Below are 17,459 nucleotides of genomic sequence, written 5' to 3'. Positions count from 1 at the left end.
ACCTGTATAACGATCTCAGTAGTCACTGTGACCCTGTCACACAGTGTCAAACACAGCGATGTGTCCTGCCCAGCAGGACATCGCCTTTGAAGAAAATGGCCTGGACCATTCTGCAACGACTAGAGATCTCACAGCAGGGGCCTGATCGCTGGTAGATGTCACACAACGAGATCGCTAACGGGATCGCTACTGCGTCACAGAAACCGTGACTCAGCAGCGATTTCGCTAGCGATCTCGTTATGTGTGACAGTACCTTTAGCTTTGTGCCTCTCCTCCACAGGATCCTTATCTGAAAGGTGTTAATCATCTGTGCTTTCTAATCATGCAGGAGGTTAGACCAAGAGACCAGAGCTATATGTTATTAATCTCAGACACTGAGAAACATGGCACTACGGCATGGGCATATTCTTTTTTCTGCCTGTTTATGATTGATCAGCAACATACAGGTAGAAGTACACACCAACCAGTGAAAACTGATAACACACACTGAAACTTAACAAGAGTTAGTTCATTGGAGCCAAAATACTTTGATTGCTAATATCTTTGCGGCAGAAAGGTGGAATAAAAGCAAACAAACAGAATAAAACCCATGCTATTTGGCGCTGCAGCCACTACTACATAGTGTGTCCAGTTTAAGATGACAAATTTGATGACAGGTCCTCTACAATGGCCTAAAGTTTATAAGGTAATATCTGTGAAGCAAAGAAATTAAAATATAAAAATGTAATTGTATTCATCTCTGCAGCCACTATTCTATGATGTGGCCAGTTTATCATTCTCAAACTCATTGTCCTAACCCTTAAAGGGAACCTGTCAGGCCAAAAAAGCGTTCTGACCTACAAGCAGAAGCATGTGTGAGCTGCTAACCCCTTCCTACCCATCCCTGTGTTGTTATATTGTGTAATATGAAAGTAATAAAATAACGTTTTATTACTTACATATTCCCTATGTAAATTACAGGGTCTCTAGCCCCATGGGCGTCTCATCACCCTGTGGGCATCTACATGCTTTAGAAAATCTCAGAAACTAAGTTTTTAGGAGGCATCTCAAATCAGCATTATGTCAAAAATACCTATTCACTTTAAGTGACAAAAGTTTTAAAAACTTTTCATCTTTATTCGAATATATTAAAAGGGAGTTTTTTAGACCAAGACAAACATAACACCAACACATAAAGTTAGCAATAACACATATAGTGAATGACCAAAAGTAGTCTCAACCACTTTGTTGGAGACAACTAGAGAGGTATAGAGTGGAAGACTAAAGCCCGCTACACACGCTTCAATATATCTCACAATCTGTCGTTGGGGTCAAGTTGTAAGTGACGCACATCCGGCATCGTTTGTGAGGTATCTGCGTGTGACATCTACTTGCGATCAGGATTGAACGCAAAACCGTTGATCGCAAACACATCGTATCATTCTCTAGAATTGAGCGTTTTGTTGCACGAACCTAGTCAATTGTAACGTGTGACATCCCTCATACGATTTTGGTGTCTGAGGCTATGTGCGCAGGTGTGCGCTCTGCACCGCAGCTTAAAAAAGGTCCGCTTCAGAGCGCAGCTGAAAAGCTGCGTTCTGAAGCGCTTCACAATGTCTGTCAGTCACTAATCTCTGTCAGTCGGTCACTATCTCTGTCCCTCACTCTCTGTCCATGTCAGTCTATCCCCCTCTCTCATATACTCACCGATCCCCGATCCCCGGCGCTGCACGGCGTTCACACTGCTCCGGCGGCTTTTACTGTTTTGAAAAAGCCGGCCGCCCATTAAACAATTTCGTATTCCCTGCTTTCCCCGCCCACCGGCGCCTATGATTGGTTACAATGAGACACGCCCCCACGCTGAGTGACAGGTGTCACACTGCACCCAATCACAGCAGCCGGTGGGCGTGTCTATACTGTGTAGTGAAATAAATAATTAAATAATTAAAAAAAACGGCGTGCGGTTCCCCCCAATTTTAAAACCAGCCAGATAAAGCCATACGGCTGAAGGCTGGTATTCTCAGGATGGGAGCTCCACGTTATGGGGAGCCCCCCACCCTAACAATATCAGTCAACAGCCGCCCAGAATTGCCGCATACATTATATGCGACAGTTCTGGGACTGTACCCGGCTCTTCCCGATTTACCCTGGTGCGTTGGCAAATCGGGGTAATAAGGAGTTATTGGCAGCCCATAACTGCCAATAAGTCCTAGATTAATCATGTCAGGCGTCTATGAGACACCCTCCATGATTAATCTGTAAATTACAGTAAATAAACACACACACCCGAAAAAATCCTTTATTAGAAATAAAAACACAAACATATACCCTGGTTCACCACTTTAATCAGCCCCAAAAAGCCCTCCTTGTCCGGCGTAATCCAGGATGCTCCAGCGTCGCTTCCAGCGCTGCTGCATGGAGGTCACCGGAGCTGCAGCAGACACAGCCGCTCCGGTCACCTCCACGCAGGTAATGAAGACAGCCGCGCGATCAGCTGCTGTCACTGAGGTTACCCGCGGCCACCGCTGTATCCAGTGACAGCGGGTAACCTCAGTGACAGCAGCTGATCGCGCGGCTGTCTTCATTACCTGCGTGGAGGTGACCGGAGCGGCTGTGTCTGCTGCAGCTCCGGTCACCTCCATGCAGCAGCGCTGGAAGCGACGCTGGAGCATCCTGGATTACGCCGGACAAGGAGGGCTTTTTGGGGCTGATTAAAGTGGTGAACCAGGGTATATGTTTGTGTTTTTATTTCTAATAAAGGATTTTTTCTGGCATGTGTGTGTTTATTTACTGTAATTTACAGATTAATCATGGAGGGTGTCTCATAGACGCCTGACATGATTAATCTAGGACTTATTGGCAGCTATGGGCTGCCAATAACTCCTTATTACCCCGATTTGCCAACGCACCAGGGCAAATCGGGAAGAGCCGGGTACAGTCCCAGAACTGTCGCATATAATGTATGCGGCAATTCTGGGCGGCTGTTGACTGATATTGTTAGGGTGGGGGGCTCCCCATAACGTGGAGCTCCCCATCCTGAGAATACCAGCCTTCAGCCGTATGGCTTTATCTGGCTGGTTTTAAAATTGGGGGGAACCGCACGCCGTTTTTTTTAATTATTTAATTATTTATTTCACTACACAGTATAGACACGCCCACCGGCTGCTGTGATTGGGTGCAGTGTGACACCTGTCACTCAGCGTGGGGGCGTGTCTCACTGTAACCAATCATAGGCGCCGGTGGGCGGGGAAAGCAGGGAATACAAAATTGTTTAATGGGCGGCCGGCTTTTTCAAAACAGTAAAAGCCGCCGGAGCAGTGTGAATGCCGTGCAGCACCGGGGATTGGTGAGTATGAGAGAGGGCTGCTAACTTCAGTAATTTAGGAGATTAGCGGTCACCGGTGAGTCCTTCACTGGTGACCGCTAATCAGGACGCGACACAGACAGAGCCGCAGCATGACCATGAAGTCGGGTGAAGTTCACCCGAGTTCATTCTGACAGTGCGGCTCTTTCTGTGTCTGCTGTCATCTGCCATTCAGCTCTGCTACATGGCTGTCTGTGTCTGCTGTTAGCGGCCATGTAGCAGAGCTGAATGGCAGATGACATAGTAAAAACACATCCCTACACATTACACACGCTTGGCAAGTCAATAAATAAAAAAAAAAGAAAGGTGCCCAATGCATACGTCACAGATCACATGATCTAAAGGATCGCACATAACATTGATCAATTTAACATAGACTACTAACGCTCGTGTGACAGCAAATGAACGACCAACGTGAAATCTCATAGATCCCGTATGCAACCTGGGCGTGTCACATCGCAAATGCGATTGTACAACTAATTGCAACGTGTAAAGTGGGCTTTACAGTACTTCCACCCGGGATACCATCAATATTCAAAGAAGTGGGTAGGAAAGTATTCTATCCTTAGTCTTCCCCTCGCAAAAAGTGTCCCTGCCTGTCAATGGAGAACATCCTTAATTGAACGATGCCCCCATTCCTCGGCGGCTCACCCTTAGAGGTCCCTTCTCTATCCCTCTCAGAAAATATAAGAGCATCTCTAAATGTGGTAAAGACCACCAATACCTCTGGCCCTTAAAAAATACAATAATTTGATTTATACAGACAAGCAGTATTTCAAAGAAACGGGTTATCCCTCAATAGTCTATCGCCTGCCTGACAATGGAGTACACCCTTATTTTTACGGTGCCCCCATTCCTCGGCGGCTTGCCCTAGGAAAACGCTATACTCCTGAAATATAAATATAATAGCAGTTCTTATTCAAGTACTGTTAGTGTTCAAAGAAAATTTACAATAATTTTCTGACTCAAAATAAGCTTATAAATCTCAGGAAAAGTACTATTATTCAAGGATTGGGCTTTTCCACTTATCTGCAAGTCTGTATCATGTGTGCCTAGAGAACGTCCATCAAATTCTTTTTACAGAGTCCATGTGATTTCATTTCATCTTTTCAGGATCTCATCATATCTCATCTCGTCCATCAAATTCTTTTTACAGAGTCCATGTGATTTCATTTCATCTTTTCAGGATCTCATCATATCTCATCTCAACGCGTTTTACTCCATATAGATACACAACGGAGCTCATCAGGAGATTTTTTCGTTTTTCAAGAAAGCATAATAGCCTTAGATGTTAAAGCCTCCAGGAATTAGAGCGGTGTGACAAAAAAAAAAACAACAGTAAGGCCCGTTTCACACGTCAGTGAAAAACACTGACATTCTTCACTGACGCGTAAAACACGCACACGTCCCTCCGTGTTCCGTGATTCACGGCACACGTGGGTTGTCCATGTGCAATCCGTGATCGGTGATCCGTGATTGCATATGGACATTACTCACCTGCCTTCACTACTGCTGTCCATGGTGCTGAACTCCTCGGCTCTGCAGCGTCCGCCCACCGCTCTCAGCAGCTACTTCCTGGTTGGGTTTTCCTGCTCTCATGAGTATTCATGAGCCAGGCAGAAACTGCCGAGAGCGGAGGCCCAGAGCGAATCGCAGGCAAGGTAAGTTGAAATTATTTAATATTTAATATGTCCGTGATTTTCTGGTACATGTTTCACTGATCACACACGGATCACACCATAGTGTGATCCGTGGGTCGTCAGTGATGCCAGAAAAAAACTGACTTGTCTCAGGGCCACGGGTGTACGCTGCACGGAGACACGTTCAGTGAAAAATCACTGATGTGTGAGCAGACCCATTGATTAGAATGTGTCTGCGTATGTCAGTGATTCTGGTACGTATAAAAAAAAGCACATACGTACCAGAATCACTGACGTGTGAAGGGAGCCTAAGAGGGGGAGATCATAGGAAAGTTACTTGACTGGGAAATGTGGTGGATTTATATTTTGAAAACCAGATTGCCTTTAGGTATGAATATTAAATAAGATATTATATACAATTATGAGTAAGTGAATAGCAATTGTCATATTCAATAACTAAAGACTGTCTGAAATATGCTTGCAATTTATATTTGTGCTTTAAATGTTGGATAATAAAATAATTTTTCAACAACAGGATTTTTTCAGCTGAATTCACATATTTATCTATAGTGCAGAGTCATGGTATAGGTGAGGAAATCTGAAAAGTAATAGACAAGGATGTGATGTAACAGATAATCAGAACATGATAACCAAGTTTACACACATTACTCAAGAACGTATCTGTTACTTAACAATAAACTGTAAAATGGTTTAAAGCTAAAACTATTCTGTAGATGTTCCTTTTTTTGTAAGATTGGATTAGTAAAGGGTATCCATCAGTTAGATAGAAAATTATAGTACAATAACTGGTTTTCTAAATCACTCATATTATTGGCAGTTGGTATAGTTGTCTACATTGTTGTCATATGCTGGATGAAAACTAGATTGTAAAGTCCACGGCTGGTCCTTGCTGTTTTTCAGAGCAAATTTGGCAATTAAGAATTATTATAGTGATACACGTCTGCCCTATATTGGTTTTGTTGTACAATAGCAGGCACACTTTAAAAAGAAAACAACAACATAATACCTTAGTTTTAAAGTCTCATAGATCTTTTGTCAAACTTTAACAATAGATGGAGAAACATTTTGCCTGTATGGTTATCATACTTGTCACGCTAGGAATGGGGAAGTACCATGCGTACGGTGACAGGGAAAGGAAGGGAAGAAAGATCATGTGTCCAGGGAAGGGGAGATGATGACCCCTGACCAAGCCTTCCGCTGGCCCCTGGCTCCCCTGATCATGCTAGTGTTGCGGGCGGGGAGGAGGGTGTCAACGCTGCGCTCTCCCACTGCTCGGGTCCGGCTGCCGCTGCTGCTGCGGCCTGCTGCTGCTCGGTGGCTCGAGCGATGGGCCGGATCCCGGGGACTCGAGCGGCGCTCCTCGCCCGTGAGTGAAAGGGGTTTGGTTGTGGGGATAGTTTATTGTCTGTGACGCCACCCACAGTTGTGGTGATTGTGTGGACACCACCGCTGCTCTGTCTGGGGATCCCGGGAGTGGTGGTATGGAGCAGCTAGTTGTTGATTGGCCCCTCCGTGGGTAGGGGGGTTTGGTGGTCCCGGGATCCAGTGATGGGGGATGGTATGGTGGACAGGCGGGTTATGGGGCCTGTGGAGGTGCAGGGACGCAGGGGTAGCGCTGTGCCGCACGGCGCAGAGGTACTCACTCAGCCCAAGAATGATGACACAGTTCACGGTAAACAAACGGCTGGTTGGACGGGTCCCTCGGACGGCTACGGTGCTGATGTTCCCTGCAGTTAGCGGTGACGGTCACTTCCCTGCACCTAAGTACGGTTCTTTGGTAGCGATGGATTCCCACCGGTAACCCGCTCCCCAGCTTGGATATGGGCCGGAGGAGCCCCACTCTTGCCCGCAGGCGCTGGCCCTGGGAAACTGGTGCCTTGGCGGTGGCGGTGTCTCCCCTTCACGGTCGGACGGTTGCCTTCAATCGGGACTTTGCTGCTGGGAGACCCGAAGGTCCCCTTCACTGACGGATTTGGCAAATTCGGCGACTCCTAGCCTTGACGGGATCCGAAAGGCCCCTGCCAATGGTGCTGACTGTTCTTTGTATACCGCTCCGGTACCGCCGGGTCACCACCAGTCCACGGTCCTTTCGGCAACCTCCGAGCAGCCTCTCCTGCAGACGGTCACCGCCGTCTGTCAACCTTGCTGTCTCAGTCCGGGGCACACACCCGGACCAACTTCAGGCTTCTTGCTGTCACTTTTCTCTTTCTCCTTCTTCCTTTTCTCACTACAACTCCACTGTTTACTCCTCACACTTTCAACTCTAAAACTCATCTGCAACTGTTTACTCCTCACTCAAGCTCTGCCTGAGCTAAACTGCCTGGTTTTCCCGCCTCCAGGGCTGTGAACTCCTCGGTGGGTGGAGACCAACCGCCTGGCTCCACCCCCTGGTGTGGACATCAGCCCCTGGAGGAAGGCAACAAGGGTTTCTGGTCTGACCTTGGTGTTCCTGCAGGGAATGTGGGGTGTGTGTGGTGTTATGACCTGTGACCCCTAGCTTGCCCAGGGCGTCACACTAGATAGATTCAGAACCTATGCGCCGAACAGGATACCTGGCCCTGGCTGACCCCAAACTGGGCCCTAAGTAAGAAAAGGATGTGATAAGTGCTTAGTCAACACCACTAAACTCTAAAGAAGATACAGGGAGCACAAACAGGGGAAGTGAATGAATAACTTATCTCCAAGAAGACTCAGGAAGAGAAACAGCAACAAACGACAATGTTTCTTCAGATGATTGCAAGCCAACTGCTTGCATCCAAGGCCTGTATAGGATTATAACTCTATCACCAGAAAACATCACCAGAAAACATCCAGAGAAAATCTAAGCATTTAACCCCTTTATCACCAAGGACGTAACTGTACATCCTTGGTTATATCACGGTAATCACCACCAGATGCTGCGGTGAGCCGGCGGTGATTCCTAGACGTTTGCTGATTTGAACAGCAGACATGTGGGGCTAACATGCGCAGGTGGATTCACGATCCACCCGTGCCTGTTGCCACATAGATCGCACTATCAAAATGTGACAGCGCAACTTAAATGGCCACTGTCACACTGAAATCGCCAACGTGATCATTAAAAGATGTTCAGCATGCCAAAGAAACAAGGCCAAGAGACATAACTATGCATGAAAACATATGAACTGGGGTGCAGATCAATGGCAGCAGGTGATCTCAACTGATGAGTCAAAATGTAAAATTAACCATTAGTCACTTAAACTAAATAGTTACACTACAGTTCAAAAGTTTAGGTTCACTTCGATATTTCCTTATTTTTGAAAGAAAAGCACTTTTTTTTTCAATGAAACTAACATTAAATTAAACAGAAATAAACTCTATACATTGTTTATGTGGTAAATGACTATTCTAGCTTCAAATATCTGGTTTTGAATGCAATATCTACATAGGTGTATAGAGGCCCATTTCCAACAACCACCACTCCAGTGTTCTAATGGCACATTGTGTTTGCTAACTGTGTTGGAAGGCTAATGGATGTTTAGAAATCCCTTGAAAATCCTTGTGCAAGTATGTTAGCACAGCTGAAAACAGTTTTACTAATTAGAGAAGCTATAAAACTGACCTTCCTTTGAACTAGTTGAAAATCTGGAGCATTACATTTGTTGGTTGCATTAAACTCTCAAAATGGCCAGAAAAAGAGAACTTTCATGTGAAACTCGACAGTCTATTCTTGTTCTTAAAAATGAAGGATATTCCATGTGAGAAATTGCAATGAAACTGAGGATTTCCTACAATGGTGTGTACTACTCCCTTCAGAGGAGAGCACAAACAGGCTCTAACCAAAGTAGAAATAGAAGTGGGAGGCCCCGCTGTACAACTGAGCAACAAGACAAGTACATTAAGCCTGCTTTAGACCTTACGATCCAGCATACGATATCGTATGCGATCGTAACCGCCCCAATCGTATGTGCTGCACGTTCAATTTGTTGAATGTGCCGCACAAACGATTAACCCCCGTCACACGTACTTACCCATCCATACGACCTCGCTGTGGGCAGTGAACGTCCACTTCCTGGAGTGGGAGGGACATTCGGCGTCACATCGACGTCACGCGGCAGCCTGCCAATAGAAGCGGAGGGGCGGAGCTGAGCGGGACGTAAACATCCGGCCCACCTCTTTCCTTCCGCATTACCGGCCGGGAGCCACAGGACGAAGGTAAGATCTGTTCAATGTTCCCGGGGTGTCACACACTGCGATGTGTGCTGCCTCGGGAACATTGAACAACCTCACGTTCAATTCTAAAGAAATGAACGATGTGCGTGCGATGAACGTTTTACCGTTCAATCGCAATCGCACGTACCTGTCACACACTGCAATGTACCTTACAATGCCGGATGTGCGTCACTTACGACGTGACCCCGCCGACACATTGTAAGATACATTGCAGCGTGTAAAGCGGGCTTTAGAGTCTCTAGTTTGATAAATCGATGCCTCACAGGTCCTCAACTGGCAGCTTCATTAAATAGTACCCGCACAACGCCAGTGTCAACGTCTACAGTGAAGAGGCGACTCCGGGATGCTGGCATTCAGGACAGAGTGGCAAAGAAAAAGCCAAATCTGAGACTGGCTAATAAAAGGAAAAGATTAATATGGGCAAAAGAACACCGACATTGGACAGAGGAAGATTGGAAAAAAGTGTTATGGACACACGCATTGAAGTTTGAGGTGTTTAGATCACACAGAAGAACATTTGTGAGATGCAGAACAACTGAAAAGATGCTGGAAGAGTAACTGACGCCGCCTGTCAAGCATGGTGGAGGTTGCTTTGGTGCTGGTAAAGTGGGAGATTTGTACAAGGTAAAAGGGATTTTGAATAAGGAAGGCTATCACTCCATTTTGCAACGCCATGTCATTCCCTGTGGACAGCGCTTGATTGGAGCCAATTTCATCCTACAACAGGACAATGACCCAAAGCACACCTCCAAATTATGCATGAACTATTTAGGGAAGAAGCAGGCAGCTGGTATTCTATCTGCAATGGAGTGGCCTGCCCAGACACCAGATCTCAATCCTGTTGAGCTGTTTTGGAAGCAGCTTGACCGTATGTTAAGCAAAAAGTACCTATCAAGCCAATCCAACTTGTGGGAGGGGCTTCTGGAAGCATGGGGTGATATATCTCCAGATTACCTCATCAAATTAACAGCATATATACACACATACACAGTACAGACCAAAGGTTTGGACACACCTTCTCATTCAAAGAGTTTTCTGTATTTTCATGACTCTGAAAATTGTAGATTCATATTGAAGGCATCAAAACTACGATTTAACACATGTGGAATGAAATACTTAACAAAAAAGTGTGAAACAACTGTAAATATGTCTTATATTCTAGGTTCTTCAAAGTAGCCACCTTTTGCTTTGATTACTGCTTTGCATACTCTTGGCATTCTCTTGATGAGCTTCAAGAGGTAGTCACCAGAAATGGTGTTCCAACAGTCTTGAAGGGGTTCCCAGAGATGCTTAGCACTTGTTGGCCCTTTTGCCTTCACTCTGCGGTCCAGCTCACCCCAAACCATCTCGATTGGGTTCAGGTCTGGTGACTGTGTAGGCTAGATCATCTGGTGTAGCACCCCATCACTCTCCTTCTTAGTCAAATAACCCTTACACAACCTGGAGGTGTGTTTGGGGTCATTGTCCTATTGAAAAATAAATGATGGTCCAACTAAACGCAAACCAGATGGAATAGCATGCCGCTGCAAGATGCTGTGGTAGCCATGCTGGTTCAGTATGCCTTCAATTTTGAATAAATCCCCAACAGTGTCACTAGAAAAGCACCCCCACACCATAACACCTCCTCCTCCATGCTTCACGGTGGGAACCAGGCATGTAGAGTTCATCCGTTCACCTTTTCTGCGTTGCACAAAGACACTGTGGTTGGATCCAAAGATCTCAAATTTGGACTCATCAGACCAAAGCACAGATTTTCACTGGTCTATTGTTCATTCCTTGTGTTCTTTAGCCCAAACAAGTCTCTTCTGCTTGTTGCCTGCCCTTAGCAGTGGTTTCCTAGCAGCTATTTTACCATGAAAGCCTGCTGCACAAAGTCTCTTAACAGTTATTCTAGAGATGTGTCTGCTGCTAGAACTCTGTGTGGCATTGACCTGGTCTCTAATCTGAGCTGCTGTTAACCTATGATTTCTGAGGCTGGTGTCTCGGATAAACTTGTCCTCCGCAGCAGAGGTGACACTTGGTCTTCCTTTCCTGGGGTGGTCCTCATGTGAGCCAGTTTCTTTGTAGAGTTTGATGGTTTTTGCCACTGCACTTGGGGACACTTTCAAAGTTTTCCCAATTTTTCGGACTCACTGACCTTCATTTGTTAAAGTAATGATGGCCACTCATTTTTCTTTACTTAGCTGTTTTTTTTCTTGCCAAAATACAAATTCTAACAGTCTATTCAGTAGGACTATCAGCTGTGTATCCACCAGACTTCTGCACAACACAACTGATGGTCCCAACCCCATTTATAAGGCAAGAAATCCCACTTGTTAACCCTGATAGGGCACACCTGTGAAGTGAAAAACATTTCCGGTGACTACCTCTTGAAGCTGATCAAGAGAATGCCAAGAGTGTGCAAAGCAGTAATCAAAGCAAAAGCTGGCTACTTTGAAGAACCTAGAATGTAAGACATATTTTTTGCTGTTTTACACTATTTTATTAAGTATTTCATTCCACATGTGTTAATTCATAGTTTTGATGCCTTCAATGTGAATCTACAATTTTCAGAGTCATGAAAATAAAGAAAACTCTTTGAATAAGAAGGTGTGTCCAAACTTTTGGTCTGTACTGTATGTATGTATATATATATATATATATATATATATATCTTTGTCTCTCTGTGTCTGTCTGTCTCTCTCTATGTCTGTCTCTCTCTATCTCTGTGTCTGTCTCTCTCCCTCTCTATGTCTGTCCGTCTCTTTCCCCGGTCTGTCTCTTTCCCCGGTCTGTCTCTTTCCAGGCATGTCTCTTTCCCTGTCTGTCTCTTTCCCTGTCTCTTTCCCCATCTCTTTCCCTGTCTGTCTCTTTCCCCTTCTGTCTCTTTCCCCTTCTGTCTCTTTCCCCATCTTTCTCTGTCTGTCTTTGTCTGTCTCTCTACGGGGAGATAAGGTATGCACACCAGTGACTATGTAAGGGGAATACATGAAATAGCAGAAACTGCTGTGTGAATACTGACTTGAAAAATCCAATAGCTATATGCAAGAGTGAAATGTGAAAAATGGAATCTGCATTACTGCCATGAACATATGAATCAAGAGAAATTTAGCTACTGAATTGATCAATGCAATAGAGCCCCAACACTACGCCAAAGTATTTCTCTACGTTGGGGTCTCTAGCTTGTGTGTGTCCTCTCATGCAGTTAAAAAACCTACCGTGTATGGGAAGCTGAGACCCAGGCTATTTATGCGTATGATATGGATTGGCAATAGGTGTGGTTGGGGAGGGTTCACAAACGAAAAAAATACTAACAAATAGGAATAACGTTTGGAACACCATTCTAAGTCCGAACTGGGTGCAAAAACCTAAAAAAACATCACTACGGGGAGATAAGGTATGCACACCAGTGACTATGTAAGGGGAATACATGAAATAGCAGAAACTGCTGTGTGAATACTGACTTGAAAAATCCAATAGCTATATGCAAGAGTGAATATGTGAAAAATGGAATCTGCATTACTGCCATGAACATATGAATCAAGAGAAATTTAGCTACTGAATTGATCAATGCAATAGAGCCCCAACACTACGCCAAAGTATTTCTCTACGTTGGGGTCCCTAGCTTGTGTGTGTCCTCTCATGCAGTTAAAAAACCTACCGTGTATGGGAAGCTGAGACCCAGGCTATTTATGCGTATGATATGGATTGGCAATAGGTGTGGTTGGGGAGGGTTCACAAACGAAAAAAATACTAACAAATAGGAATAACGTTTGGAACACCATTCTAAGTCCGAACTGGGTGCAAAAACCTAAAAAAACATCACTACGGGGAGATAAGGTATGCACACCAGTGACTATGTAAGGGGAATACATGAAATAGCAGAAACTGCTGTGTGAATACTGACTTGAAAAATCCAATAGCTATATGCAAGAGTGAATATGTGAAAAATGGAATCTGCATTACTGCCATGAACATATGAATCAAGAGAAATTTAGCTACTGAATTGATCAATGCAATAGAGCCCCAACACTACGCCAAAGTATTTCTCTACGTTGGGGTCCCTAGCTTGTGTGTGTCCTCTCATGCAGTTAAAAAACCTACCGTGTATGGGAAGCTGAGACCCAGGCTATTTATGCGTATGATATGGATTGGCAATAGGTGTGGTTGGGGAGGGTTCACAAACGAAAAAAACACTAACAAATAGGAATAACGTTTGGAACACCATTCTAAGTCCGAACTGGGTGCAAAAACCTAAAAAAACATCACTACGGGGAGATAAGGTATGCACACCAGTGACTATGTAAGGGGAATACATGAAATAGCAGAAACTGCTGTGTGAATACTGACTTGAAAAATCCAATAGCTATATGCAAGAGTGAAAATGTGAAAAATGGAATCTGCATTACTGCCATGAACATATGAATCAAGAGAAATTTAGCTACTGAATTGATCAATGCAATAGAGCCCCAACACTACGCCAAAGTATTTCTCTACGTTGGGGTCCCTAGCTTGTGTGTGTCCTCTCATGCAGTTAAAAAACCTACCGTGTATGGGAAGCTGAGACCCAGGCTATTTATGTGTATGATATGGATTGGCAATAGGTGTGGTTGGGGAGGGTTCACAAACGAAAAAAATACTTTGGCGTAGTGTTGGGGCTCTATTGCATTGATCAATTCAGTAGCTAAATTTCTCTTGATTCATATGTTCATGGCAGTAATGCAGATTCCATTTTTCACATTTTCACTCTTACATATAGCTATTGGATTTTTCAAGTCAGTATTCACACAGCAGTTTCTGCTATTTCATGTATTCCCCTTACATAGTCACTGGTGTGCATACCTTATCTCCCCGTAGTGATTTTTTTTAGGTTTTTGCACCCAGTTCGGACTTAGAATGGTGTTCCAAACGTTATTCCTATTTGTCTGTCTCTCTGTCTGTCTCTTTTGCTGTCTTTCCCCGTCTGTCTCTTTCCCCGTCTGTCTCTTTCCCCGTCTGTCTCTTTCCCCGTCTGTCTCTTTCCCCATCTGTCTCTTTCCCCATCTGTCTCTTTCCCCGTCTGTCTTTATCTGTTTCTTTCCTTGTCTTTCTCTATCTCTTTCCCTGTCTGTCTCTTTGCCCATCTCTTTCCCTGTCTGTCTTTGTCTCTTTCCCCGTCTGTCTCTTTCCCCGTCTGTCTCTTTCCCCGTCTGTCTCTTTCCCCGTCTGTCTCTTTCCCCGTCTGTCTCTTTCCCCGTCTGTCTCTTTCCCCGTCTGTCTCTTTCCAGGTCTGTCTCTTACCAGGTCTGTTTCTTTCACCGATTGTCTCTTTCCCCATCTGTCTTTGTCTCTCTGTCTCTTTCCTTGTTTGTCTCTCTCTGTCTCTTTCCCTGTCTGCTTCTGTCTGTCTCTTTCCCCATGTTTCTTTCTTTCTGTCTCTGTCTGGATTTTTTTTCCTATCTGTCTGTGTGTGTGTCTCTGTTTGTCGCTGTCTCTTTCCCTTTGTGCCTCTTTATCTGTCTGTGCCTGTCTGTCTGTCTGTCTGTCTCTCAATCTGTGTCTGTCTGTGTCTGTCTCTCCACTGACATCATATTACTTCACTCATAAGCTTCTTATACTATGAATGTCCTTTGTTCCTATAGCAACCAATCATAGCTCCTATTAATAGCATGTAGCTCGCAGCTCCATTCACTTTAAAGGAAGCATGTTTTTTGGAGAGTAACTGTAAAGCGCGGGGTTAAATTTTCTTGTCAAAACATAGTCTGTGACAGTGATGGCGAACCTATGGCACGCGTGCCACACTGGGCACGCAGAGCCCTTTGTGTTGGCACGTGCGCTGTTGCCACACTGAGCCACATTGAACTGCCGATATGATCGCACCGGCAGATCAATGTGGTGTTTAACAGAGGAGACATCTCTCCTCCCTCTGACACGCCTCCTCTCCTGGGCCGCAGGCTTGTTGCCTAGGAGACGGAGGAGCGTCACTCAGTAGGCGGTGCTGGTGTCTTGTGGCCGCGCGGTGGAGCTGCTGCTAGAAGGTGAGTTGTTTTGGTTTTTTTTTTAAGCTGTGTGGGGACAGTGCTAGCACGGGGGAAACATGGGGAGCACGGGGCATGGAGAGCACAGAGCATGGAGAGCACGGGGCATGGAGAGCAGGGAGCATGGAGAGCACAGAGCATGGAGAGCACGGGGCATGGAGAGCACGGGGCATGGAGAGCACGGGGCATGGAGAGCACGGGGTATATATGGAGAGCACGGGGTATATATGGAGAGCACGGGGTATATATGGAGAGCACGGGGTATATATGGAGAGCACGGGGTATATATGGAGAGCACGGGGCATGGAGTGCACTGGGTATATATGGAGAGCACAGGGCATGGAGAGCACGGGGCATGGAGCGCACGGGGTATATATGGAGAGCACAGGGCATGGAGAGCACGGGGTATATATGGAGAGCACGGGGTATATATGGAGAGCACGGGGTATATATGGCGAGCACGGGGTATATATGGCGAGCACGGGGTATATATGAAGAGCACGGGGCATGGAGAGCACGGGGCATATATGGAGAGCATGGAGCATATATGGAGAGCACGGGGTATATATGGAGAGCACGGGGCATGGAGAGCACGGGGCATATATGGAGAGCACGGGGTATATATAGAGAGCACGGGGCATGGAGAGCACGGCGTATATAAACAGAGCACGGGGCATGGAGAGCACGGGGGAAACATGGGAGCACGGGGCATATAAACAGAGCACGGGGCATATAAACAGAGCACGGGGCATACAGAGCACGGGGCATATAAACAGAGCACGGGGCATACAGAGCACGGGGCATATAAACAGAGCACGGGGCATATAAACAGAGCACGGGGCATATAAACAGAGCACGGGGCAAACATGGAGAGCACGGGGCATATAAACAGAGCACGGGGCATATAAACAGAGCACGGGGCATATAAACAGAGCACGGGGCATACAGAGCACAGGGCATATAAACAGAGCACGGGGCATATAAACAGAGCACGGGGCATACAGAGCACAGGGCAAACAAGGAGAGCACGGGGCATATAAACAGAGCACGGGGCATACAGTGCACGGGGCAAACATGGAGTGCACGGGGCAAACATGGAGAGCACGGGGCAAACATGGAGAGCACGGGGCAAACATGGAGAGCACGGGGCAAACATGGAGAGCACGGGGCAAACATATCTGCAAGGATGGGGGAAACGTGCAAAGATGGGAGAAACATGTCTGCAAGGATGGGGGAAACATGACTGCAAGGATGGGGGGAAACATGACTGCAAGGATGGGGGAAACAAGACTGCAAGGATGGGGGGAAACATGACTGCAAGGATGGGGGGAAACATGACTGCAAGGATGGGGGGAAACATGACTGCAAGGATGGGGGGGGACACATGACTGCAAGGATGGGGGAAACATGCAAGGATGGGGGAAACATGCAAGGATGGGGAAACATGCAAGGATGGGGTACATTTAGCAAGAAGGGGAACATGCCAGGAAGGGGTACATTTACCAGTATGGGGGATACATTTACCAGAATGGGGGGAAACATGAAAGGATGGGGGAAAACATGCCAGGATAGGGGGAACATGAACATGCCAGGATCAGGAACATTTAGCAGGAAGGGTGACATTTACCAGTATAAGGGAACATGCCTGGATGAGGTACATTTACCAGGATGGGGTCATTTGACACCATGGGGGAACATGCCAGGATGGGATACATTTACAATGATGGGATACATTTACAATGATGGGGTACATTTACAATTATGGGGTACATTTACCAGGATGGGGTACATGTGGATGATGTGGACAAATATACCAGAATGTAGGAAATATATATCAGGATGGGGGATATGTTTGCCAGGAAGTGGCCCAGGAAGGGGGACATAACCACACAATGAAGGGGGAGGGGAGCAACTCGCACGTCTTTATGGGATTTCAAGATGTTCAGACTGTGAAATGTAGATGTGGATTACAGGGTGACATCTGATTGCATTCCAGGCTAAAATCTCTGTCTAATATGCTGCAATTATTTCCAGAAAGATCAATCCAACTGCTGTGTCTGGAAAGGGCAGGGGCTCAGCTTCAATGTGTGGTAAGCATGCATGAGCGTGATGCCCCCTACTGAAGAGAAGAGAAGAGAAGACGGCAAAGGTAAGGTTATAATCAATCATTTACATAATAGGATTGGTTGGCACTTCGGGAAAAAAAATGGATTTAGGGCTACAGTTTGGGCACTCGGCCTGTAAAAGGTTCGCCATGACTGTTCTATG

Source organism: Anomaloglossus baeobatrachus, chromosome 2 (assembly GCF_048569485.1).
Source record: "Anomaloglossus baeobatrachus isolate aAnoBae1 chromosome 2, aAnoBae1.hap1, whole genome shotgun sequence".
NCBI lineage: Eukaryota > Metazoa > Chordata > Amphibia > Anura > Aromobatidae > Anomaloglossus > Anomaloglossus baeobatrachus.
Note: the sequence above shows the minus strand (reverse complement) of the source record.